Genomic DNA, 25155 nt, shown 5'->3' on the forward strand with positions numbered 1-25155 from the left:
CCAGTGGAATAGAATTGAAGATCCAGAAATGAACCGAAACACCAATGGTCACTTGATTTTTGACAAAGGAGCCAAAACCATCCAATGGAAAAACGATAGCATTTTCAGCAGATTGTGCTGATTCTACTGGAGGTCAGCATGTAGAAGAATGCCAATGGATCCATGCTTATCACCCTGTACAAAGCTTAAGTCCAAGTGGATCAAGGACCTCCACATCAAACCAGATACACTCAAACTAATAGAAGAAAAAGTGGGGAAGCATCTCGAACACATGGGCACTGGAGAAAATTTTCTGAACAAAACAGCAATGGCTTATGCTCTAAGATCAAGAATCGACAAATGGGATCTCATGAAACTGCAAAGCTTCTGTAAGGCAAAGGACACTGTTGTTAGGACAAAATGGCAACCAACCGATTGGGAAAAGATCTTTACCAATTCTACAACTGATAGAGGGCTTATATCCAAAATATGCAAAGAACTCAAGAAGTTAGACTGCAGGGAGACAAATAACCCTATTAAAAATGGGGTTCAGAGCTAAACAAAGAATTCACAGCTGAGGAATGCTGAATGGCTGAGAAACACCTAAAGAAATGTTCAACATCTTTAGTCATAAGGGAAATGCAAATCAAAACAACCCTGAGATTTCACCTCACACCAGTGAGATTATCTAAGGTCAAAAACTGAGGTGACAGCAAATGCTGGCGAGGATGTGGAGAAAGAGGAACACTCCTCCATTTTTGGTGGGATTGCACACTGGTACAACCATTCTGGAAATCAGTCTGGAGGTTCCTCAGAAAATTGGACATTGAACTACCTGAGGTCCCAGTTATACCTCTCTTGGGCATATACCCAAAAGATGCTCCAACATATAACATAGACACATGCTCCACTATGTTCATAGCAGCCTTATTTATAATAGCCAGAAGCTGGAAAGAACCCAGAAGCCCTTCAACAGAGGAATGGATACAGAAATTGTGGTACATCTACACAATGGAATATTACTCAGGTATCAAAATCTATGGCTTTATGAAATTCATAGGCAAATGAATGGAACTGGAAAATATCATCCTGAGTGAGGTAACCCAATCACAGAAAAACACACATGGTATTCACTCATTGATAAGTGGCTATTAACCCAAATGCTTTAATTACCCTAGATGCACAGAACACATGAAACTCAAGAAGGATGACCAAAATGCAGATGCTTCACTCCTTCTTTAAAGGGAACAAGAATACCCTTGGCAGGGAATAGGGAGGCAAAGTTTAGAACAGAGGCTGAAGGGCATTTCAGAGCCTGCCCACATGTGGCCCATACATATACAGCCACCCAATTAGATAAGATGGATGAAGCAAAGAAGTGCAGGCTGACAGGAACCGGATGTAGATCTCTCCTGAGAGACACAGCCAGAATACAGCAAATACATAGGCGAATGCTAGCAGCAAACCACTGAACTGAGAACGGGACCCCCGTTGAAGGAATCAGAGAAAGGACTGAAAGAGCTTCAAGGGGCTTGAGACCCCATATGAACAACAATGCCAACCAACCAGAGCTTCCAGGGACTAAGCCACTACCCAAAGACTATACATGGACTGACCCTGGGCTCCAACCTCATAGGTAGCAATGAATAGCCTAGTAAGAGCACCAGTGGAAGGGGAAGCCCTTGGTCCTGCCAAGACGGAGCACCTAGTGAACATTATTGTTGGGGGAAGGGCCATAATGGGGGGAGAATGGGGAGGGGAACACCTATATATAAGGGGAGGGGGTTGGCTTAGGGGGATGTTGGTCCAGAAACCGGGAAAGGGAATAACAATCGAAATGGAAATGGGAAATACTCAATTAATAAGGATAAAAAAAAGAATAGTTTCAACTCAGAGAAGGCTGAGGAGATTCAGCAGGACAGGAGAAGCGACAACAGATCTAGGTCAAGAACTCTTATATTAATATATTTATAATTTCTTAGAATTATAATCTAGAAGATAATAGGTTATCTAAGCCATATATACCAAAACACTTATAAGAACACTGCAACAAAAACTAGAAAGAGTAAGATAATATAATCACATGTGTAATTGGTGTAAAAGAATGTAAGAAGAAGAAGATGTATTAAGATTTGTCATTCTTGAAAAAATTGGTTATACCAGGTTTTTGTAATATTAATTAATATAGAAACAAAATATTCCTTTATTGAACAAACTCATAAAATTATAAGTAACAACTGCAATGTTCCTAGACCTGAATTACAAGGCTTACACAAATCTGTAAGTAATATGGTTGAGCATTAAAAGATAGTAACATCTTAATGCAGGGCAATTTGCCTAGATCAATTCGGGGTCTATTTATTCTCCTTGTAAACATCCTAAAACTGCAAAGTGCTGCCGGCTTGAGAACAAGGTATTACATGCTTGTTTGGTTGCTTAAGCTAAAATGATTTGTAAAATTTTAGGAACAGGGACACAGGGTTTATATTAATACATATTTTTATTAACTTATGTTTAACCTGTAATCCTGGGTATCCTAGAAGTGTAAGTATTCCCAGGACTGTATCTTTTGAAATCACAAATGTTTTTAAATCTGGATGAATAAAGGAAATTTCAGATTGCTAGTCAGCCAGAAGTCGCAAAGCGTCCTAGTCTTGGTGTCTGACTCATCCCTCTCCTTGTCTGTTCCTTACATCTTCTCTGGAACCCACTCACTGCTGGCACGGGCCCTACAATGAAGGGCATGATGCTTTAGCCACCCATCATCTGTTACCCTTCCAGCCAAGGGTTCTAGTGCTGGAACTGGGTCACCAAGTGAGCCATAAAACCTATACCAGTCCTGACTACAAGATGTGCTGAGGTGATATGTCTCAGAGCTTAGGGGAATGACATACTAATGACTGGTATAACTTTAGCTCCTATCCACTGAGAGGAAGCTTTTGCCTGTCATTCCTTGGATAGCCAGAAACAAAAAACTGGATAACTCAGAGACCTTGGATAGAATCAAATACAAATGACCAAAATAAAGTCAGTAAAATTATTCCTAATCATATTCTGCTATACTGATAGGTTGGTGCCTAGACCTATTATTACCAGAGAGACCTTTGCTGCTAGCTGATGGCAGCAGATGCAAATGAGGTGGAGCTCAGGGAACCCTTGAGAACATGGGGAGGAAAGATTATAGGAGGCAGAACTTTAGAAGACACCAGGAGAACACAGCACACAGAAACAACTAAGCCTGGATACAGGGATTCCCAGAAACTGAAGCAGCAATCAAAGAGCCCGCATTTGTCTGCACTAAGCGCTCTGCATACATGCTATGGTTGTGTAGCTTCGGTTTCTATGGGACTCCTAACAGTGGGAATGGGGGTGTCTTTGACTCCTTTACCTGCCCTTGGGACCCTTTTCTTCCTCTTGAGTTGCCTCATCCAGTCTTGATATGAGGGATTGAATATAGATTTATTGCACTTTGTTATGCTGTGTTTTGTTTGTATTCATGAGACTCTGCTCTTTTCTGAAGGAAAAAAGAGGTTCAGTGGATCTTTGGGAGTGGGAAGTTGTGGAGAGTTGAAGGAGTTAAAGGAAGAGAGGGTGCACTTGGGATATATTGTATGAGAGAATAATAAACACACAGAGGAAGCTCGAATCCTAGGTGCTTTGAAATGCTCAGGATTATAGGAGAGGCCACAACATCTGCTCCAATGCCCAGATTAACTGGGTTCCCCAGGACCCAGGGACAAGGAATGCCAGCCCAACCAGTCACATGGGTTTCTTCTGGTCTGAACCTGGACCCAGAGCAGACCTGGGGGTGCTGGCTCTGCTTCCTGTGTTACAAAACCCAGAGGATGCCAACTCCCAGGTACTCTGAATTGCCCAGGATCACAGGATTACAGAGCAAACTTGAGTCCAAGGAGATTGGACACAACCAGGAGCACTGGAGCTTTGACATACTGAAGATCACAGTTGAGGCCACAACATCTTTCTCAAACCCAATGTAACTGGGACCTCCACAGGAGCAAGGGAAACACAAACCTTTGCCCAGCAAGAGGCACTGGTTCCTTCCAGCTTGCACCTGTGTCTGGAGAAAACACATGTCTCTAGATCGCCACCCACCCCTGCAATACTTTGAGACAGCTTAACTCATAGGATCTCTAATACAACTGGTTCTTAGCAGCTTGGTTACAGTAGGATTTCAGGATTCCATTAACAGTTTGACTCCAAGGGCTCTGACACACCCAGGATCTCAGGATAACGGTATCACAGAGACAGCTGGACTCTGTGGAGTTCTGATACAACCAGGATCACAGGAGAGACAGGCTCCAGTCAGATACAGCAAGGGCAGGTAGCATTAGAGATAGCCAGATGGTGAGAGTCAAGCACAAGAACATAACTAACAGAAACAAAGGCTAATTGGCATCACCAGAACCTAGTTCTCCCATTGCAGCAAATCCTGGATACACCACCACACTGGAAAAGGAAGATTTGGATTTACCATCACATCTAACAATGATGATGGAAGATTTTTTTCATTAGATAGTATTTTTTATTAGATATATTTATTTACTGACATTTCAAATGTTATTTCCTTACCCGATTTCCTGTCCCCCATACAGGTATTTCCCCATCCATCTCCCTTACTGCCTCCCTTTATATTCCCCTGCACTGGGGGTTCAACCTTGGCAGGACTAAGGGCTTATCCTTCCACTCGTGCCCCAAAAAGGCTATTCTGTGCTAAATATGTAGGTGGAGCCCTGGGTCAGTCCATGTATAGTCTTTCCGTAGTGGTTTAGTCCCTGGAAGCTCTGGTTGGTTGGCATTGTTGTTCTTAGGGTTGCAAGCTCTTTCCACAAGACTTTAGGAAGGACATAAATAACTCCCTTACAGAAATACAGGAAAACACAGGTAAACAGGTAGAAGCCCTTAAAGAAGAAACCCAAACATCGTTTAAAATTCCACCTCACACCAGTCAGAATGGCTAAGATAAAAAACTCATGGAACAACATATGCTTGGGAGAATGCTTCACATATTCCACTATGTTCATAGCAGCTTTATTTAGTATAGACAGAAGATGTAAAAACCCCAGATCTCCTCCAACTGAGGACTGAATATAGAAAGTGTGGTGCAATTACACAGTGGAGTACTACTGAGCTGTTAAAAACCATGACTTCATGAAATTCTTAAGCAAACGGATGCAACTAGAAAATATCATCCTGAGTAATGCAATTCAGTCACAAAAGAACACAAATGATACTCACTGAGACGTGGATATTAGCCCAAAAGCTCAGAATACCCACATGAATACCATATGAAGCTCAAGAAGAAAGTCAAGGATTTTGATACCTTGGTACTTCTCAGAAGTAGGAACAAAATACTCAAAGGTGGAAATACAGAAACATAGTATGGAGCAGAGACTGAAGGAAAGGCCATTCAGAGACTGCCTCACCTGGGGATCCATCCCATATCCAGTCATAAAACCCAGACACTACTACAGATGCCTACAGATGCCAAGAAGCACATGCTGGCAGGAGCATAATATAGGTGTTTCCTGAGAGGCTCTGCCAGAGCATTACAAATTCAGAGGCAGATGCTCACAGTCAACCATTGAACTAAGAACCACTCTTAGGGACTAAACCAGCAACAAAAGAGTACACAGGGAATGACTCATGGCTCCAGAGGCATATGTAGCAGAGGATGGCCTTGTAAGGCATCAACGGGAAGAGAGGCCCTTGGTCTTGTGTAGGTTAGATGCCCTACTTTAGTGGATGGGTTGGGGAGCATCATCATAGAAGCGGGGGAATGGGAGATGGGATGAGGGGTTGCCAGAGGGGAAGCATGGAAAGGAGATAACATTTGAAATGTACATAGAGAAAATATCCAATAAAAGAAAAAAGTATATTGCAGTCATCACAGAAATTTGTCTGACATCACCAAATCTTAGTCTCAACAAGAATATAAGGAATGGAGAGCTGATATAATAGTGCTGTTACCTAATGACTTTTTAGAATCACATATGCAAATCACAGTGTTGCAATACTGAGTCTCTCTGGAGCCCTTCTCTAACTTTGCAAAACTCCTGTTTGCAAATAGAAATATTATGTAGTATGTTCTTGAATGTGGGTCTCATTGCAGAGGTGCATTTTGTTATAATAGAATCAATATATTTACTAGTTAAATTTAGGTAAAAATTCCACTGCCATCATAATAAAGAAATTTTTTTCTTGCAAAGGAATCTGATCAGGGCGTCTTTCATATCTGTGTTCTTCAGGCTGTAGATGAAATGATTCAGCATTTGATTCCCCTGGTCATGGCAATTTCTTTCATCATAAAGTTACTTGCTGATGGGCATAAGAAGAGACCAAAAATTGTCCCATAGAACAGAGAGATGGCACACAGGTAGCACCCACAGTTGGAGAAGATCTAGTGCAAAACATGAACAGATGAAATCTTTAGAATGGAGAGAACAATTTGTATATAGGACACAACAATGAGTAAGAATGGGATGATGCTAACTATCCCTCCCTTGGTAAATATTGTTAATTAATTAATATGAATGTCAGAGCAGTCCAACTTGAGCAGTGCAGATATGTCACAGAAAAAGTGGTGGATCACGTTTTCCTCATAGAACAACAAATTAGCCAAGAGTATGGTGTGTAACACAGAATACATCACAGTAAATACCCAGGACAGCACCACCAGACACACACATTATTTGGGGCTCATGATGCTCATGTAATGAAGTGGAAGCAGATGGCCACATAGTGATCATAGGCCATGAGGAAAAGAAGGATGCTCTCCAGGTCTCCAAAAACCCATAAAAAGTACATTTTTGACTGACAGCCAGCATAGGAAAATGATGTGTTCTGGCTCTGCCTGTTCTCCAGCAACTTGGGCATTTTGACAGGGGAGAAGCAGAGATCATTGAAGGACAAGTTGCTGAGAAACAAGTACATGGGTGTGTGGTGATGCGAGTCCAGGAGAATGAGGATGCTGCTGCTGCTGAAGTTCCCCAGGATGGTGGTGAGGTACATGGCCAGGAACAGTGAATAGAACAGGTACTGGTTCTCTGGGGAGATGGGAAGTCCCAAAAGGAGGAACTGTATGATAATAGTTTTGTTGTTCATTATCTTTCTTCCTTTCCAGTATCCTAATTAGAAAATTCATATCCCTTAAAATTCATGATAAAAATGAACATATATCTAGGATATATATAAAAAGAAAGTTCATTAACTATCATTAATATTTTCAATTTTTCTTTAATGAGGTTCAATTTCTCATCTTTCCCTAAAAAGTTCTAAGCCATGTTTTCTGAGATACAAAATGGACTAATGCTTCTCTTTCCTGATATATGCTTGTCCTGGGTGACTGTTTTTGTCCATTTGTAAGTTGTTCTATGTTATTTTGTATATTGATGTTTTTGAAGGATGTGACTAAACTTTACTATTATAATTTTATATAAATATCCTAAACTTCTCACATTTCCAATGCCTTAGATGACTCTTTCAAAATCAGGTGTGCACGCCCCTGTAACTTATAGATTTCTGTTGCACTGTTAACTAATTATCTTCCTCTTGTTTCATGTATGACAAAGCCCCAAGTGAAATTCATGTCTTCACTTTGCTGTTTCCCATAGGATTCCACATTCTCCTACCTCTCCGGTTTTCCACAGAATAATGAAAGCAATTCAGGTTTGAATCTGAACTCCGTGTCCCTCAATTTTCTTGCATAACCCTTGAATTTTTTTGTGAACTGACAAGACATCAACTTATTTTATTAAATGTTCCCAGCTCTGCAGAGGCTGAGTCATATTTTCTGATTGATCATCCTGCTAACTTTCATTTTATTTGTAGACACAGCAACTAGTGGCTTCTGCTCTCACCACTTATCTGCATCATCCCTACTCACATTCTTCTGCTGCCATCACTGGACCTTAGATGCCTTACATCCCTGAGAAGGCTGTAGCCTGTATAACTCTTTATAACATTGTAATTACCCAGGACCATTCTAGGAACAATTTACCATAGGGATCTTTAATGGAAACAAATTAAAGTCACCAATCTCTCCTTCCTACATTTATGGGAAGGTAGAAATGATACAATCAAAACAGCAACAGCTACAAAGAAAAGAAACAAACAAAGCAAAAATTGAGTCAAACAAAGTATGGAGAGATGCACGCTCATTCCTTTTTTAGGTAAGAAAGTTTCTGCTTGCCTGGCTTCCACTTTATTATAGTAAATTCTGGTTGCTATGCAGATATTGCCTAAATGTTATTAAAAATCTGTAGACCTTGAGGAAATAATTAACACTTCATCACATGATGCACTTCATGCAACCAGATTAAGGAATTATGGGAAAAGGGGAGATGAGTAGAGAACAGTTTGCATCTTCCCCCTTAGTTGCAAGTGTGTAACCTTCACTCTTCTAAAGAATCACAGTGTTTTAGACAGTGCCTGAAATGTCCCCATTTTCAGTCTCTAACACTATGCATTCTCTTGATTAAGTCACCAGCACTGACACCTTTTCCCACACACAAACACACCCTAAACACACGTCATTCTGTGAGTATGGACAAGACTGGATAATGAATCAGTCACATTTCTCAAAGGTGACAAAACAGAAATGTCGAAAGATCTCAGCCCCAAAATGAAGATATGAAATATATGTGTTTGCTGGTGGCTTTTCAAATATCCTAAATTTTATTTATCTCTCCTTTATTCCTTATCTGTATTACCCTTATCCCAGTTAATGTCTTCCCCCTGCTTATCCCCTTTCTACTTTATAGCACTCAGGCCCTAACATTATAGAAAATAACTGAAAACAAAAGCTGGTGAGGCTCTAGGGTCAAATGGAGCCCCATTTGCTATTGGTAGAATTGCAAACTAATGTAGACACAGTAGAAAATACTATGGAGAGTTACAACATATATAGATCTCCCCTCTGAGCCTGCCACACCACTCATTGCCATGTGCCTGACGGAATCATTATGCTATTCCAGACATACTTGCTTACCCATGTTTATTGCACCTCTAGTCACTGTAGATTGAAAGGAAATATGCTAGATATCCTTCAACTGATGGATGGACAGTGAAAGTATGGTACAGACATCCAATTCTATTCAGATGAAAAAAATGAAATCTTGAAACTTGTAGATAAATGGGTGAAATTAGAAAGTATTACACAGTGTTGTAATCCAAACAGAGAAAGATATATGCTATGTTATTTTTCTTATTTTTGGATTCTAGTTCTGAATATTTAGATTTGAGTATATAACATCAAGAACCAGCATAAATCATGAGAGCAGAAAGGTTTCTTTCAATGTATTATTTTTGGAGATAATTGTAAATTTTTTATTATCATTGTTCTTCCTCATCGTAGCTGTTGTTGTGATATAAGAGGGATACTGCTTTTTGTGTAATGTTAATTTTGTATTCTGTGCTTACTGAAGGTATTTACATGTTCTAAGGCTTTTATGGTGGAGTCTTTAAATTCTTTTATTTCTAAAATATTATCTTCAAATAAAGATACTTTGACGTTTTTGTATACATGCTTTTTCTTTGCTTTAATTCTCTAATTGTTCTAGCTATGACTCCCAGTGCTATATTGAGTAACAGCAGTGAAAGTAGACATATTTGCTTTGTTCCTGATTTCAGTGAGAAGGTTTTGAGGTTTTTTTTCCCTACCAAGCAGAATGTTGGCTATAAACACCATAGGAAGTGTCTCAGAAAACCTTGCAATTTCAAAATTGTTACACAGCATGTCTTTATTTAAGTTTAACTAAATTAATAAATTAGAAGTTATTCCCTATTACCTTCTATAGCAAGCTTATCTTTTATTGTTTTATTAACCTAAGTATTTAATCTTTCTACGGAAATTCAATCACTCAATTTTTGCTTAATTTTTCCTTTCCCTCTTCTAACTTTCTTTTGTATTTGATATAGGACCACCATCCTTTCCTTTGACTTTTTAAAAAAATTTTATTAGACATATTTCTTTACTTACATTTCAAAGGTTATTCTCCTTCCTGGTTTCCTGTCCATAAGCTCCCACTCCCTCTACTCCCCCTCCCTCATGAGTATTTCCCCTATATTTCCCCCTTATTGCCCTCCCCCATATCCCCTGCATTAGGGGTCCAACATTGGCAGGACCAAGGGCTTCCCCTTCCCCTGATGCCCCAACAAGGCTATTCTCTGCTACATATGCAGTTGGAGCCCTGGGTCAGTCCATGTATAGTCTTTCGGTAGTGGTTTAGTCCCTGGAAGCTCTGGTTGGTTGGCATTGTTCTTATGGTGTTGCAAGCTCCTTCAACTCTTTCAATAATTCCTCTAATTTCCCCCAAGAGGGTCCTATTCTCAATTCAGTGGTTTTCTGCTAGCATTGACCTCTGTATTGGACATGCTCTGGATGTGTCTCTCAGGAGAGATCTATATCCGGTCCCTTTCAGCATGCATTTTCTAGCTTCATCAATCTTATCTAGTTTTGGTGGCTGTATATATATGGGCCACATGTGAGTCAGCCTCTGAATGGCCATTCCTTGAGGCACTGTTCCAAACTTTGCTTCCATATCCCCTCCTATGGATATTTTCCCCCATTTTAAGAAGGAGTGGGCGCATCTGCATTTTGGTCATCCTTCTTCTTGAGCTTCCTGTGGTCTGCGGATTGCATCTTGGGTAATTTGAGGTTTTTGGCTAATATCCACTTATCAATGAGTGCATACCAAGTGTGTTTTTCTGTGATTGAATAACATCACTCAGGATGATATATTTTAGTTCTTTCCATTTGCATATGAGTTTCATGAAGTCATTGTTTTTGATAGCTGAGTAGTATTCCATTGTGTAGATGTACCACATTCTCTTTATCCTTTCCTCCGTTGAAGGGCAGCTGGGTTCTTTCCAGCTTCTGGCGATTATGACTAAGGCTGCTATGAACATAGTGGAGCATGTGTCTTTGCTGTATGTTGGAGCATCCTTTGGGTATATGCCCAAGAGAGGTATAGCTGGGTCCTCAGGTAGTAGAATGCCCAATTTTCTGAGGAACCTCCACACTGATTTCCAGAGTGGTTGTACCAGTTTGCAATCCCACCAACAATGGAGGGGTGTTCCTCTTTCTCTACATCCTCACCACATCTGCTGTCACCTGAGTTTTTTATCTTAGCCATTGTGACTGATGTGAGGTAGAATTTCAGTGTTGTTTTGCTTTGCATTTCCCTGATGACTAAGGATGTTGAACATTTCTTTAGGTGCTTTTTGGCCATTTGATAATCCTCAGCTAAGAATGTTTTGTTTAGAGCTGTACCCCATTTTTTTAGTTTTTTATCCACCTTTATTAAATTGGGTATTTCTTATTTACATTTCAAATACTATTCCCTTTCCCAGTTTCCAGGCCAACATCCCCCTAACTCTTCCCCCTTCCCTTCTATATGGCTGTTCCCCTCCCCATTCTCCCTCCATTACTGCCCTCCACCCAACAATCACGTTCATTAGGGGTTCGGTCTTGTCAGGACCAAGGGCTTCCCCTTCCAGGTGCCTTACTAGGCTATTCATTGCTACCTAAGCAGTTGGATCCCAGGGTCAGTCCATGTACAGTCTTTGGGTAGTGGCTTAGACCCTGGAAACTCTGGTTGGTTGGCATTGTTGTTTATATGGGGTCTCAAGCCCATCAGCTTTTTCAGTCCTTTCTCTGATTCCTTCAACAGGGGTCCCGTTCTCAGTTCAGTGGTTTGCTGCTGGCATTTACCTATGTATTTGCCGTATTCTGGCTGTGTCTCTCAGGAGAGATCTACATCTGGTTCCTGTCAGCCTGCACTTCTTTGCTTCATCCATCATATCTAGTTTGGTGGCTTTATATGTATGGGCCACATGTGGGGCAGGCTCTGAATGGATGTTCCTTCAGTCTCTGTTCTAAAATTTGCCTCCCTATCCCCTCCTAAGGGTATTCTTGTTCCCCTTTTAGAGAAGGAGTGAAGCATCCGCATTTGGTCATCCTTCTTGAGTTTCATGTGTTCTGTGCATCTAGGGTAATTAAAGCATTTGGGCTAATAGCCACTTATCAATGAGTGAATACCATATGTGTGTTTCTGTGATTCGGTTACCTCACTCAGAATGACATTTTCCAGTTCCATCTATTTGCCTATGAATTTCATAAAGTCATTGTTTTTGATAGCTGAGTAGTATTCCTTTGTGTAGATGTACCATATTTTCTATATCCATTCCTCTGCTGAAAGGCATCTGGCTTCTTTCCAGGTTCTGGTTATTATAAATAAGACTGCTATGAACATAGTGGAGAATGAGCCTTTGTTAAATGTTGGAGCATCTCTTGGGTATATGCCCAAGACAGGTATAGCTGAGTCCTCAGGTAGTTCAATGTTCAATTTTCTGAGGAACCTCCAGACTGATTTCCAGAATGGTTGTACCAGTCTGCAATCCCACCAACAATGGAGGAGTGTTCCTCTTTCTCCACATCCTTGCCAGCATCTGCTGTCGCCGGAGTTTTTTTTTTTTTAATCTTAGGTATTGTGACTGGTGTGAGGTGGAATCTCAGGGCTGTTGTGATTTGCATTTCCCTTATGACTAAAGATGTTGAACATTTCTTTAGGTGTTTCTCAGCCATTCAGCATTCCTCAGCTGTGAATTCTTTGTTTAGCTCTGAACCCCATTTTTTTTCTTTTCTTTTCTTTTTTCTTTTTTTTTATTTTACTTGATTTTCTTATATACATTTTGGTGTTATTCCCTTTCGGTTTCCAAACATCCCCCCCTCCCCTTCCTTATGGGTGTTCCCCTCCCAACCCCTCCCCCATTGCTCTCCCCAACATCTAGTTCACTAGGGGTTCAGTCTTAGCGGACCCAGGGCTTCCCCTTCCACTGCTGAACCCCATTTTTTATAGGGTTATTTGTCTCCCTGCACTCTAACTTCGTGAGTTCCTTGTATATTTTGGATATGAGCCCTCTATCAGTTGTAGGATTGGTAAAGATCTTTTCCCAATCTGTTGGTTGCCGTTTTGTCCTAACAAAAGTGTCATTTGCCTTACAGAAGCTTTGCAGTTTTATGAGATCCATTTGTCGATTCTTGATCTTAGAGCATAAGCCATTGGTGTTTGGTTCAGGAAATTTTTTCCAGTGCCCATGTGTTTGAGATTCTTCCCCACTTTTTCTTCTATTAGTTTGAGTGTATCAGGTTTGATGTGGAGGTCCTTGATCCACTTGGACTTAAGCTTTGTACAGGGTGATAAGCATGGATCGATCTGCATTCTTCTACATGTTGACCTCCAGTTGAACCAGCACCATTTGCTGAAAATGCTATCTTTTTTCCATTTGATGGTTTTGGCTCCTTTGTCAAAAATCAAGTGCCCATAGGTGTGTGGGTTCATTTCTGGGTCTTCAATTCTGTTCCCTTGGTCTATCTGTCTGTCTCTGTACCAATACCATGCAGTTTTTATCACTATTGCTCTGTAATACTGCTTGAGTTCAGGGATAGTGATTCCCCCTGAAGTCCTTTTATTGTTGAGGATAGTTTTTAGCTATCCTGGGTTTTTTCATTATTCCAGATGAATTTGCAAATTGTTCTGTCTAACTCTTTGAAGAGTTATGATTGGTATTTTGAATGGGATTGCATTGACTCTGTAGATTGCTTTTGGTAAAATGGCCATTTATACAATATTAATCTGGCCAATCCATGAGCATGGGAGGTCTTTCCATCTTCTGAGGTCTCCTTCAATTTCTTTCTTCAGAGGCTTGAAGTTCTTATCATACAGATCTTTCATTTGCTTGTTTAAAATCACACCGAGGTATTTTATATTATTTGGGACTTTTATGAAGGGTGTTGTTCCCTAATTTCTTTCTCAGCTAGGTTCTCTTTTGTGTAGAGGAAGGCTAGTGATTTATTTGAGTTAATTTTATACCCAGCCACTTTGCTGAAGGTGTTTATCAGGTTTAGCAGTTCTGTGGTAGAACTTTTGGGATCACTTAAATATACTATCACATCATCTGCAAATAGTAATATTTTTACTTCTTCCTTTCCAATCTGTATCCCTTTGATCTCCTGTTGTTGTCTGATTTCTCTGGCTAGGACATCGAGAACTATGTTGACTAAGTAGGGAGAGAGTGGCAGCCTTGTCTAGTCCCTGATCTTAGTGGGATTCCTTCAAGTTTCTCTACATGTAGTTTAATGTTAGCTACTGGTTTGCTGTATATGGCTTTTATTATGTTTGGTATGGGCCTTGAATTCCTGTTCTTTCCAGGACTTTTACCATGAAGTGGTGTTGAATTTGGTCAAATGGTTTCTCAGCATCTAATGAAATGATTATGTGGTTTTTATCTTTCAGTTTGTTTATATAGTAGATTACATTGATGGTTTTCCGTATATTAAACCATCCCTGTATACCTGGGATGAAGCCTAATTGATCATGATGGATGATTGTTTTGATATGCTCCTGGATTTGGTTTGCAAGAATTTTATTGAGAGTTTTGTGTAGATATTCATAAGGGAAATTGGTCTGAAGTTCTCTTTCTTTTTTGGGTCTTTGTGTGGTTTAGGTATAAGAGTAAATGGTGGCTTCATAGAAGGAATTCTGTAGTCCTCCCCATCTGTTTCAATATTGTGGAATAGTTTAGATAGTATTGGTATAAGGTCTTCTATGAAGATCTGATAGAATTCTTCACCGAACCCATCTGGACATGGGCTCATTTTGGTTTGGAGACTTTTAATCACTGCTTCTATTTCTTTAGGATTTATGGGCTTGTTTAAATGGTTTATCTGTTCCTGATTTAACTTCGGTACCTGGTTTCTGTTTAGGAAATTGTCCATTTCCTCCAGATTTTCAAGTTTTGTTGAATATAAGCTTTTGTAGTAGGATCTGATGATTTTTAAAAATTTCCTCTCATTCTGTTGTTATGTCTCCCTTTTCATTTCTGAGTTTGTTAATTTGGATACACGCTCTGTGACCTTTGGTTAGTCTGGCTAAGGGTTTATCTATCTTCTTGATTTTCTCAAGGAACCAGCTTTTGGTTCTGTCGATTCTTTGTATGGTCCTTTTTGTTTCTACTTGGTTGATTTCAGCTCTGAGTTTGATTATTTCCTGCCTTCTACTCCTCCTGTGTGTATTTGCTTCTTTTTGTGTGCTGTCAAGCTGCTGCTATATGCTCTCTCCTGTTTCTTTTTGTAGGCACTCAGAGCTATGGGTTTTCCTCTTAGCACAGCTGTCATTGTGTCCCATAAGTTTGGGTATGTTGTACCTTCATTTTCATTAAATTCTAAGAAGTCTTTAATTTCTTTCTTTATTCCTTCCTTGTCCAGGTTATCATTGAGTAGAGCATTGCTCAACTTTCATGTGTATGGGGGCTTTCTGTCATTATTGTTGTTATTGAAGACCAGTCTTTGTGTGTGGTGATCTGATCAGATGCATGGGATTATTTCTATCTTCCTTTATCTGTTGAGGCCTGTTTTGTGACCGATTATATGGTCAATTTTGGAGAAGGTTTCATGAGGTCCTGAGAAGAAGGTTTATCCTTTTGATTTGGGGTGGCATGTTCTAAAATATCTGTTAAGTCCTTTTGGTTCATTACTTCTGTTAGTTTCTCTATGCCTCTGTTTAATTTCTGTTTCAATGATCTGTCCATTAATGAGAGTGAGGTGTGGAAATCTCCTACTATTATCATGTGAGGTGCAATCTATGCTTTGAGCTTTAGTACGGTTTCTTTTATGAATGTACGTGCCCTTGCATTTGGAGCATAGATATGTAGGATTGAGAGTTCATCTTGGTGGATTTCTCCTTTGATGAATATGACATGTCCTTTCTTATCTTTTTCAATGACTTTTGGTTGAAAGTCAACTTTATTTGATATTAGAATGGCAACTCCAGGTTGTTTCTTTGGGCTACTGGCTTGGAAAATTGTTTTCCAGCCATTTACTCTGAGGTAGTGTCTGCCTTTGTCTCTGAGGTGTGTTTCCTGCATACAGCAAAATGCTGGGTCTACTTTTTGTATGCAGTGTTTTAGTCTATTTTTTTCTTTTAAATTGGGGAATCAAGGCCGTTGATGTTGAGAGATATTAAGGAATAGTGATTGTCGCTTCCTGTTATTTTTGTTGTTGGAGGTAGAATTGTTTGTCTCTCTTTTGATTTCCTTGTAAGGAAATTATATTCTTACTTCCTGTATGGTGTAATTTCTCTCCTTGTGTTGGAGTTTTCCACCTATTATCCTTTGTAGGGCTGGATTTGTAGAAAGATGTTGCATACATTTGGTTTTGTCATGGAATATCTTTGTTTCTGCATCTATGTTAATTGAGAGTTTTGCTGGATGCAGTAACTTGGGCTGGCATTTGTGTTCTCTTGGGTTCTGTATAACATCTGTCCAGGATCTTCTGGCTTTCGTAGTCTCTGGTAAGAAGTCTTCTGTAATTCTTATAGGGTCTGCCTTTACATGTCACTTGACCTTTTCCCCCTTACTGCTTTTAATATCCTTTTTTTTGTTTTGTGCATTTTGTGTTTTAACTATTATGTGATGGGAGGAATTTCTCTTCTGATCCAAACTATTTGGAGTTCTGTAGGCTTCTTGCATGTTTATAGGCATCTCTTTCTTTAGGTTAGGGAAGTTTTCTTCTATAATTTTGTTGAATATAGTTACTGGCCCTTTAACTTGGGAGTCTTCACTTTCTTCTATACCTATTATCCTTAAGTTTGATCTTCTCGTTGTGTCCTGGATTTCCTGTGTTTTGGGGTAGGAGCTTTTTGAGTTTTACATTGTGTTTGACAGTTGTGTCAATGCTTTCTATGGTATCTTCTGCCCCTGAGATTCTCTCTTCTATCTCTTGTATTCTGTTGGTGATGCTTGTATCTATGACTCCTTGTCTCTTCCTTAGGTTTTCTATATCCAGTGATGTCTCCCTTTGTGCTTTCTTTATTGTTTCTATTTCCATTTTCAATTCCTTCACCTGTTTGATTGTGTTTTCATGGAATCCTTTCAGGGATTTTTGTGTTTCCTCTCTAAGTGCTTCACTTGTTTATTTGTGTTTTCCTGCACTTCTCTAAGGAAGTTCTTTATGTCTTTCTTAAAATCCTCCATCATTATAAAACAAATGTGATTTTAAATCTAAATCTTGCTTTTCTGATGTGTTTGGATATCTAGTATTTTCTTTGATGGGAATCCTGGACTCTCATGATGCCATGTAGTCTTGGTTTCTGTTGCTTAGGTTCCTGTTTTTGCCTCTCCATTAGTTTGTCTCTGTTGTTTGCTTGTCCTGCTGTTTCTGGGAGTGACTTGACCCTGCTGTAGGCCTCTGTGTCAGCACTCCTGTAGAACTGTTTTCCTGTTTTCTTCCAGTCTTTCCTGAGAACAGGTGCTCTGATTTCAGGTGTGGTGGTGCTCCTGGAGACTGTCTCCCAGCTTTCAGCGCAGGTAGGAATCACAGGGTCCTGCCCCTGATTGCTCATGTAGGTCCTTGCACCCCACTGGCACAGTTGGCAGTATGGTATTCCTTCTTGGTTCTGGACTGTGGGCAGAGTGTATTATCCTCTGACTTCTCAGCAGTATCCATACTTCTGAGGTTCCAGCTCTGTCCCCCATGGGATTTGGGTGCAGGAAGCTTTTTGGCCATATCAGTTCAGTCCTGGGTGCAGACCAGAACCACGGCTACTGGTGGCTGTCTATTCCTATATCCCTCTGTCCAGAGGCACTGTGCAGTTTCCCCTTGGACCAGGGTTGTGGGTCGAGGTGTGCAGAGGTGGCAGTCTGTCCTGCAGCCTTGGGATTTCTGCACTCCTGGGTGGTCCGCTCTCTTCCCCATGGGAGTTGGGTGCAGGGAGCTCTGGGATGGTATCAGTTCACTTTTGGGCAGCTCCTTTGACTTTTAAAGTACTGTGTGGCCCTCAATACGTAAGTGTTGCTTAAACAAGGGTAACTTTCTGTATTTTTCTACATTTTTAGAAAAAGTCCTTATCTTGTAAGCCTGTGCAGGTATCCAGGCAGTTTACTGAGTCAAAATGTTTCTCTGTGTTTTTGTCATAAACCCTTGTTTCAATATGATCCCTATCTTTATTACAATCCTGTAAAGGGTAGAACAACATAAGGATTCATAAAACTACTTGCTCTTCCTTCAGGAGGGAACCAAGGTTTGACATTAATTGTATAATCAAATTTTTTTCTTTCCATACTAGTTTGTGTTTCTGATTCTAGTCATACATAGAAACAGTAAACTGAAAAGTTAGTGATTCAGTTATAGTCCAGCTTCTGGAATTTTCCTAAGTTTTTCTTCTTTTATGTATTTTCTCAAATCTTTTGTCTGATGGTTATTAATTCTACTTAAGTAATCTGTTCTATGGAAGACTCAATTTCTTGCATAGGTGATCTCTCTGGGAACTACTATTACTTTTATTCTTTTTTGTCCTTTTTATATTCTTTAATTTTTTATTTACAGTTCAGATTATCCCCTTACCAGGATAACCTCCAACTGTTCCATGTCTTACACCTCCTCTCCCCTTTTCCAAGAGGATGTCCCCACCACCCCACTCCACCAGACCTCCCCACTCCCTGGGGCCCTAAGTCTCTCAAGGGTGAGATGCGTCTTCTCTGACTGAATTCAGACCCGGCAGTCCTTTATTGGTTATGTGTCAGGGGCCTCATATCAGTGAGTGTATGCTGCCTGGATAGTGACTCAGTGCCCAGGTTAGTTGAGACTGACCATCATCTTGTAAGGTGGCCGTCCTTCTAATCTTCTTCCAGCTTTTCCCTAAGTCAACCCAAAGGTGTTCTCAGCTTCTGTCCATTGGTTGGGTATAAGTACCTGCATATGACCCTTTGAAACGCTTTTTGGGCCTTTCACAAGGCGATCATAATAGGCCTCTGTTTGTAAGCACACCATAAGATAAGTATTAGTGTCTGCCCTTGGTGCGTCTTCTTGAGATGGATCCCAGTTTGGGCCTGTCAGTAGACCTCCTTTTTCTCAGGCTCTTTTCCATTTTTGCCACTGCAGTTCTTTCAGACAGGAACAATTCTGGGTCAGTTTTATTGACTGTGGTTTGGCAACCCCATCCCTACACTTGATGGCCTGTCTTTCTCCTGGAGATAGAGTCTACAAGTTCCTTTTCTTCACTGTAGGGCATTTCATCTAAGATCCTTCCCTTTGAGTCATGACAGTCTCTTGCCTACCAGGTCTCTGGCACAATCTAGAGTGTCCCTCCATCACATACTTCCCAAGGTTGCTTGTTTCCTTTCTTTCTGCTGCCCCTCAGGGCTTCAGTCCTGTCCCCAAACCCCAATGTGATTCTTATTGACATCATCTTTTATATAAATTGTTACATTATCCCAGGTCTTGCCTTTGGTAAGGGACCTTTATAATCAAGGAATTCAAATATTAAGCAAGTTAGAAACAGGCAAAGTTGTGTAGCAAATTTCCACCAAGGGCAGTAATGGGTCACACTGGGTCATTCAAATACTGGAATGGTGTCAAACAGTGTCTGCTGGAGGTTTGTTATCACCAGAGAAGCACAAAGCAATGTGGAGTAGGGGGTTCGACATTTATCTCAGTTGTAAGGTAGGCATCCAGTATGCCCAAGGATGTAAGATATACCTGTAGCTGAAATAAAGAGAAGCAAAAACACATAGGAGTTTGAAATCCTTCTACTGACACTGTCTGACTTATTCCAATTGCTGGTGTCTGCATCCTGCTGATAGTCATTAGTGCAACTGCCCTAACAGTTCACTATTTGGCTGTTATGTTTTGTTTCGAAGAGAAGAAAAATTTAGGTGAAGTTATGCATTAATATTACTATTATTCGGTGAATGAATGGGCCCATATCTGATTGACTGATGAATAGAAGCAGAGATTATAAAGCAGAGATCAACTGTGAAGCTTGCTGCTGCTGACCTAATGACCTTCACTTCTTCAGTTGTTATTCTCGTAAGTGACAACTTGAATAGATGAGACTCTCCATGGAAATATTTCTAGCAGTTAATATACATGCAGGGAGAGAGCTGGATTATCAGAAGTGCTGTCAATTCTGAGAGCACAGGTGGGACTACCGCTTCTGCTCATTCTTGGCCCAAGAGGAACCCACCTGGAGCCCTCCGGATATAGGATCTGAGGAGCAGTCAGGGACAGGATCCTTCTGGTTTCTGTCTGCAACCTGAGCTGACCCTGTGTCACAGCTCTCTGTACCTAGATCACCCTGGGAGACAGTTGAACATCCAGTAGTGCTGACACACAGGCTTACAGGAGGGTCAAGCCACTGTGAGAGACAGCAAGACCAGCTAACACCAGACACAACCAGATGGTGAGAAGCAAGCACAGGAACCTAAGCAACAGAAACCCAGACTACTTGGAAACCTCACAACACAGTTCTCTTACCAAAACAAATATTGCATTTGCTAACAGATGGGAAAGCAAGATTTAGATTTGAAATCACACCTCATAATGATGATAGAGGACTTTAAGAAGGACATAAATAACTCCCTTAAAGAAATACAGAACAACAAAGGTAAACAGGTAGAAGCTTTTAAAGAAGAAACGCAAAAATCCCTTAAAGAATTACAGGAAAACACAACCAAAAAGGTGAAGGAATTGAACAAAACCATCCAGGATCTAAAACTAGAAATAAAAACAATAAAGAAATCACAAAGGGAGACAATCTTGTAAATAGAAAATCTAGGAAAGAGAGCAGGAGTCAAAGACAGAAGTATTACCAACAGAATACAAGAGATAGAAGAGAGAATTTCAGGGGCAGAAGATTCCATAGAGAACATTGACACAACTGTCAAAGAAAATATAAAAGGCCAAAGGTCCTAACCAAAAACATACAAGAAATCCAGGACATAATGTGAAGATCAAACCTAAGGATAGTAGGTAGAAGAGAGCAAAGATTCCCAATTTTAAGGGCCAGTAAATATTTTCAACAAAATTATAGAATAAAACTTCCCTAACCTAAAAAAGACATACCCATAAACATACAAGAAGCCTACAGAACTCCAAATAAATTGGACCAGAAGAGAAATTCCTCCTGTCACATAATAGTCAAAACACCAAATGCACAAAACAAAGAAAATATTAAAAGAAGAGAAAAAGGTCAAGTAACATATAAATGCAGACTTATCAAAATTGTACCAGACTTCTCATCAGAGACTATGAAAGCCAGAAGATCCTGGGCAAATGTTATACAGACCCTAAGAGAATACAAATGTCAGCCCAAGCTACTATATCCAACAAAACTCCCAATTAACATAGATGGAGAAATCAAGATGTTCTATGGCAAAACTAAATTTACACAATATCTTTCCATAAATCTAGCCCTATAGAGGATAATAGATGGAAAACTCCCAACACAAAGAGGGAAACTACACCCTAGAAAAAGCAGGAAAGCAATCTAATTTGGACTAACCCAAAAGAAGATAGCCACACAAACATAATTCCACCTCTACAAACAAAAATAACAGAAAATAACAACCATTGGTACCTAATATCTCTAAACATCAATGGATTCAATTTCAAAATAAAAAGACAAGTCTAACAGACTGGATATGTAAAGAGGACCCAGCATTTCACTGCATATAGGAATCACAACTCAGTGACTAAAGACAGACACTACCTCAGAGTAAAAGAATGGAAAACAATTTTCAAGCAAATGATTTCAAGAAACAAGCTGGAGTAGTAAATCTAATATCTAGAAAAATCTATTTTCAATGAAAGTTATCAAAAAAGATATGGAAGAACATTTCATATTTATCAAAGGAAAAATCCACAAAGATGAGCTTTTAATTCTGAATATCTATGCTCCAAATGCAAGGGCACCTACATTTATAAAAGAAACCTTACTAAAGTTCAAACCACACATGGCACCTCACACAATAATAGTGGGAGACTTCTTCAACATTCCAGTCTCGTCAATGGACAGATCATGGAAACAGAAACTAAACAGAGACACAGGGAAACAAACTGAAGTTATGAACCAAATGGATTTAACATTTCGTCCTAATTAAAAAATATATACTTCCTTCTCAGCACCTCATGGTACCTTCTCCAGAATTGATCATATAATCAGTCACAACATAGACCTGAACAAAGACAAGAAGATTGAAATAATCCCATGCATCCTATCAAATCACCATGGAGTAAGGCTGGTCTTTAATGACAACAAAAATGACAGCAAGCCCACATACTTATGGAAGGTCAACAATGTTCTATTTAATGATAGCTTGGTCAAAGAATAAATTTGAAAGAATTTAAAGATTTTTTTTAGAATTTAATGAAAATGAAGGCACCTCATACCTAAACTGATGGGACACTGAAGGCAATGCTAAGAGGAAAACTCATAACTGTGATGACTCCAAAAAGACATTGGAGAAAGCATACATTAGCAGCTTGATATAATACTTAAAAGCTCTAGAGCAAAAAGAAACAAATACCCCAAGAGGGGTAGATGGCAGGAAATAATCAAACTCAGGGTTGAAATCAATCTAGTAGAAAGAAAAAGAACTGTACAAGGAATCAATAAAACCAGGAGCTGGTTCTTTGAGAAAATCAACAAGATTGATTAAAATCTTTGACAGACCAACCAGAGGGCACAGAGAGAATATGCAAAATAACAAAATCAGAAATGAAAAGGGAGACATAACAACAGACACTGAGGGAATTCAGAAAACCATCAGATCCTACTACAAAAGCTTATACTCAAGAAAACTGGAAACTCTGGATGAAATGGACAACTTTGTAGACAGATACCAGGTAAAAAAAAGTTAAAATAGGATCAGACAAGTCATTTAAACAGCCCCTAATTCCTAAAGAAATAGAAGCAGTCATTAAAAGTCTCCCACCCAAAAAAGCACAGGACCAGATGGGTTTAGTGTAGAATTCTATCAGACCTTCATAGAAGACCTCAAACCGATACTGTCCGAACTATTCCAAAAAATAGAAACAAGGGAAAACTCCCTAATGCCCTCTATAAAGCCACAATTATGCTTATACCTAAACCACACAAAGACCCAACATTTAAAGAAAACTCCAAACCAATTACCTTTATGAATATCGATGCAAACATCCTCAATGAAATTCTCCCAGTCTGAATCCAAGAACACATCAAAATGGTCATCTATCATGATCAAGTAGGCTTCATCCCAGGGATGCAGGAATAGTTCAATATACAGAAATCCATCAACATAATCCACTATGTAAACAAACTCAAAGAAAAAAAACCACAATTAGATTCTGACAAAGCATCTGACAAAATTTAACACATCTTCATGTTAAATGTCTTGGAAACATCAGGAATTCAATGGCTATACTTAAACATAGTAAGAGCAATATACAGCAAACTAGTAGCCAACATCAAACTAAATTGAGAGAAACTTGAAACAATCCCAATAAAATCAGGGACTAGACAAAGTTGCACACTTTATCTCTATGTATTCAATATAGTCCTTGAAGTCCTAGCCATAGCAATCAAAAAATAAATGGAGGTCAATGGAATACAAATTGGAAAGGAATAAGTCAAAATATCACTATTTGCAGAAGATATGATAGTATACTTAAGTGATCCCCAAATTTCCACCAGAGAACTCCTACCGCTGATAAATAAGTTAAGCAAAGTGGCTGGATATAAAATTAACTCAAACAAATTAGTAGCCTTCCTCTACTCAAAAGATAAAAAGGCTGAGAAAGAATTTAGGGAAATGACATCCTTCACAATAGTCACAAATAATATAAAATACCTCTGTGTGATTCTATCCAAGCAAGTGAAAGATCTGTATGACAAGAATTTCAAGCCTCCAAAGAAAGAAATTAAAGATCTTAGAAGATGGAAAGGTTTCCCATGCTCATGGATTGGCAGGATTAATATTCTAAAAATGGCCATCTTGCCAAAAGCAATCTACATATTACATGCAATACCCATCAAAATTCTAACTCAATTCTTCATAGAGTTAAAAAGAGAAATTTGCAAATTCATTTGGAATAAAAAAAAAGCCCAGGATAGTAAAAACTATCCTCAACAATAAATGAACATCTGGGAGAATCACCATCCCTGACCTCAAGCTGTATTAGAGAGCAATAGTGATAAAAACTGTATGCTCTTTTATAGAGAGTGCAGGTAGATCAATGGAATAGAATTGAAGAACCAGAACTGAAACCACACACCTATGGTCACTTGATCTTTGACAAATGAACCAAAAATATCCAGTGAAAAAAGATATCATTTTCAACAAATGGTGCTGGTTCAACTGGAGGTCAGCATGCAGAAGAATGCAAATTGATCCATTCTTATTGCTCTGTAGAAAGCTTAAGTCTATGTGGATCAAGGATTTCCATGTAAACAGATATACTCAAACTAATAGAAGAAAAATGGGGGTAGATCCTCAAAAGCATGGGCATTGGGGAAAGTTTAACAGAACAGCAGTGGCTTTGGACTTAAGATCAACAATCAACAAATGGGATCTCATAAAATTGCAAAGTTTTTGTAAGGCAAAGGACACTGTCTTTAGGACAAAACAGAAACCAACAGATTAGAAAAAGAGTTTTATCAATCCTACATCTGACAGAGGGCAGATGTGAATGCTAGAAGACAACCATTGAACTGAGAATAGGTTTTTCATTGTGTTAGAGAAAGGATTGAAGGAGCTGAGGGGTTTTGCAACCCCATACATATAGCAATACCAACCAATCATAACTTCCAGGGACTAAAACCTACATCTAAAGTGTACAAATGGACAGACCCATGGCTCCATGTGCATATGTAGCAGAGGATGGCCTTGTTGGGCATTAATGGAAGGAGAAGTTCGTGGTTCTGCCAAGGCTCAATGCCCCAGTATAGGGGAATCTCAGGTCAGGGAGTTGGGAAGGGGTGACTGGGTGGGTGAGAAAAACCCTCACTGAAGCAGGAGGAGGTGTGATGGGATAGGGGGTTTCTGAAGGGCGGGACAAGGAACGAGGATAGCATTTGAAATGTAAATAAAATATATGTTAAAAAAGCACACAAACATTCACATACCTCATAACCATAAGAACCACAATCAGAAAAAATAATATATAAGATCAATAATATTAAAAAGGTTCAGATAAAGCATTATGAAAAAATCTGTTGAGTTTGATTTCATTATCTATGACTGGTCATGTGGCCTGCCCTTAAGTGTGGTGTGCATACCCAGTGATACCATCTTGGAGAAAATGAAGTTATCACTTCTGTGCAGTCAATTGTATGTAGCTTC

At 39.5% G+C, this 25155-nt stretch overlaps 1 pseudogene; it reads right to left on the reverse strand.

The window, feature by feature from the left end:
• Window positions 1-6176: 6176 nt before the first annotated feature.
• LOC116910257 lies at window positions 6177-7101 on the reverse strand (annotated as a pseudogene).
• Between the last annotated feature and the right edge of the window lie 18054 nt (window positions 7102-25155).

The sequence above is a fragment of the Rattus rattus genome, chromosome 9, assembly GCF_011064425.1.
Source record: "Rattus rattus isolate New Zealand chromosome 9, Rrattus_CSIRO_v1, whole genome shotgun sequence".
NCBI classification, from domain to species: domain Eukaryota; kingdom Metazoa; phylum Chordata; class Mammalia; order Rodentia; family Muridae; genus Rattus; species Rattus rattus.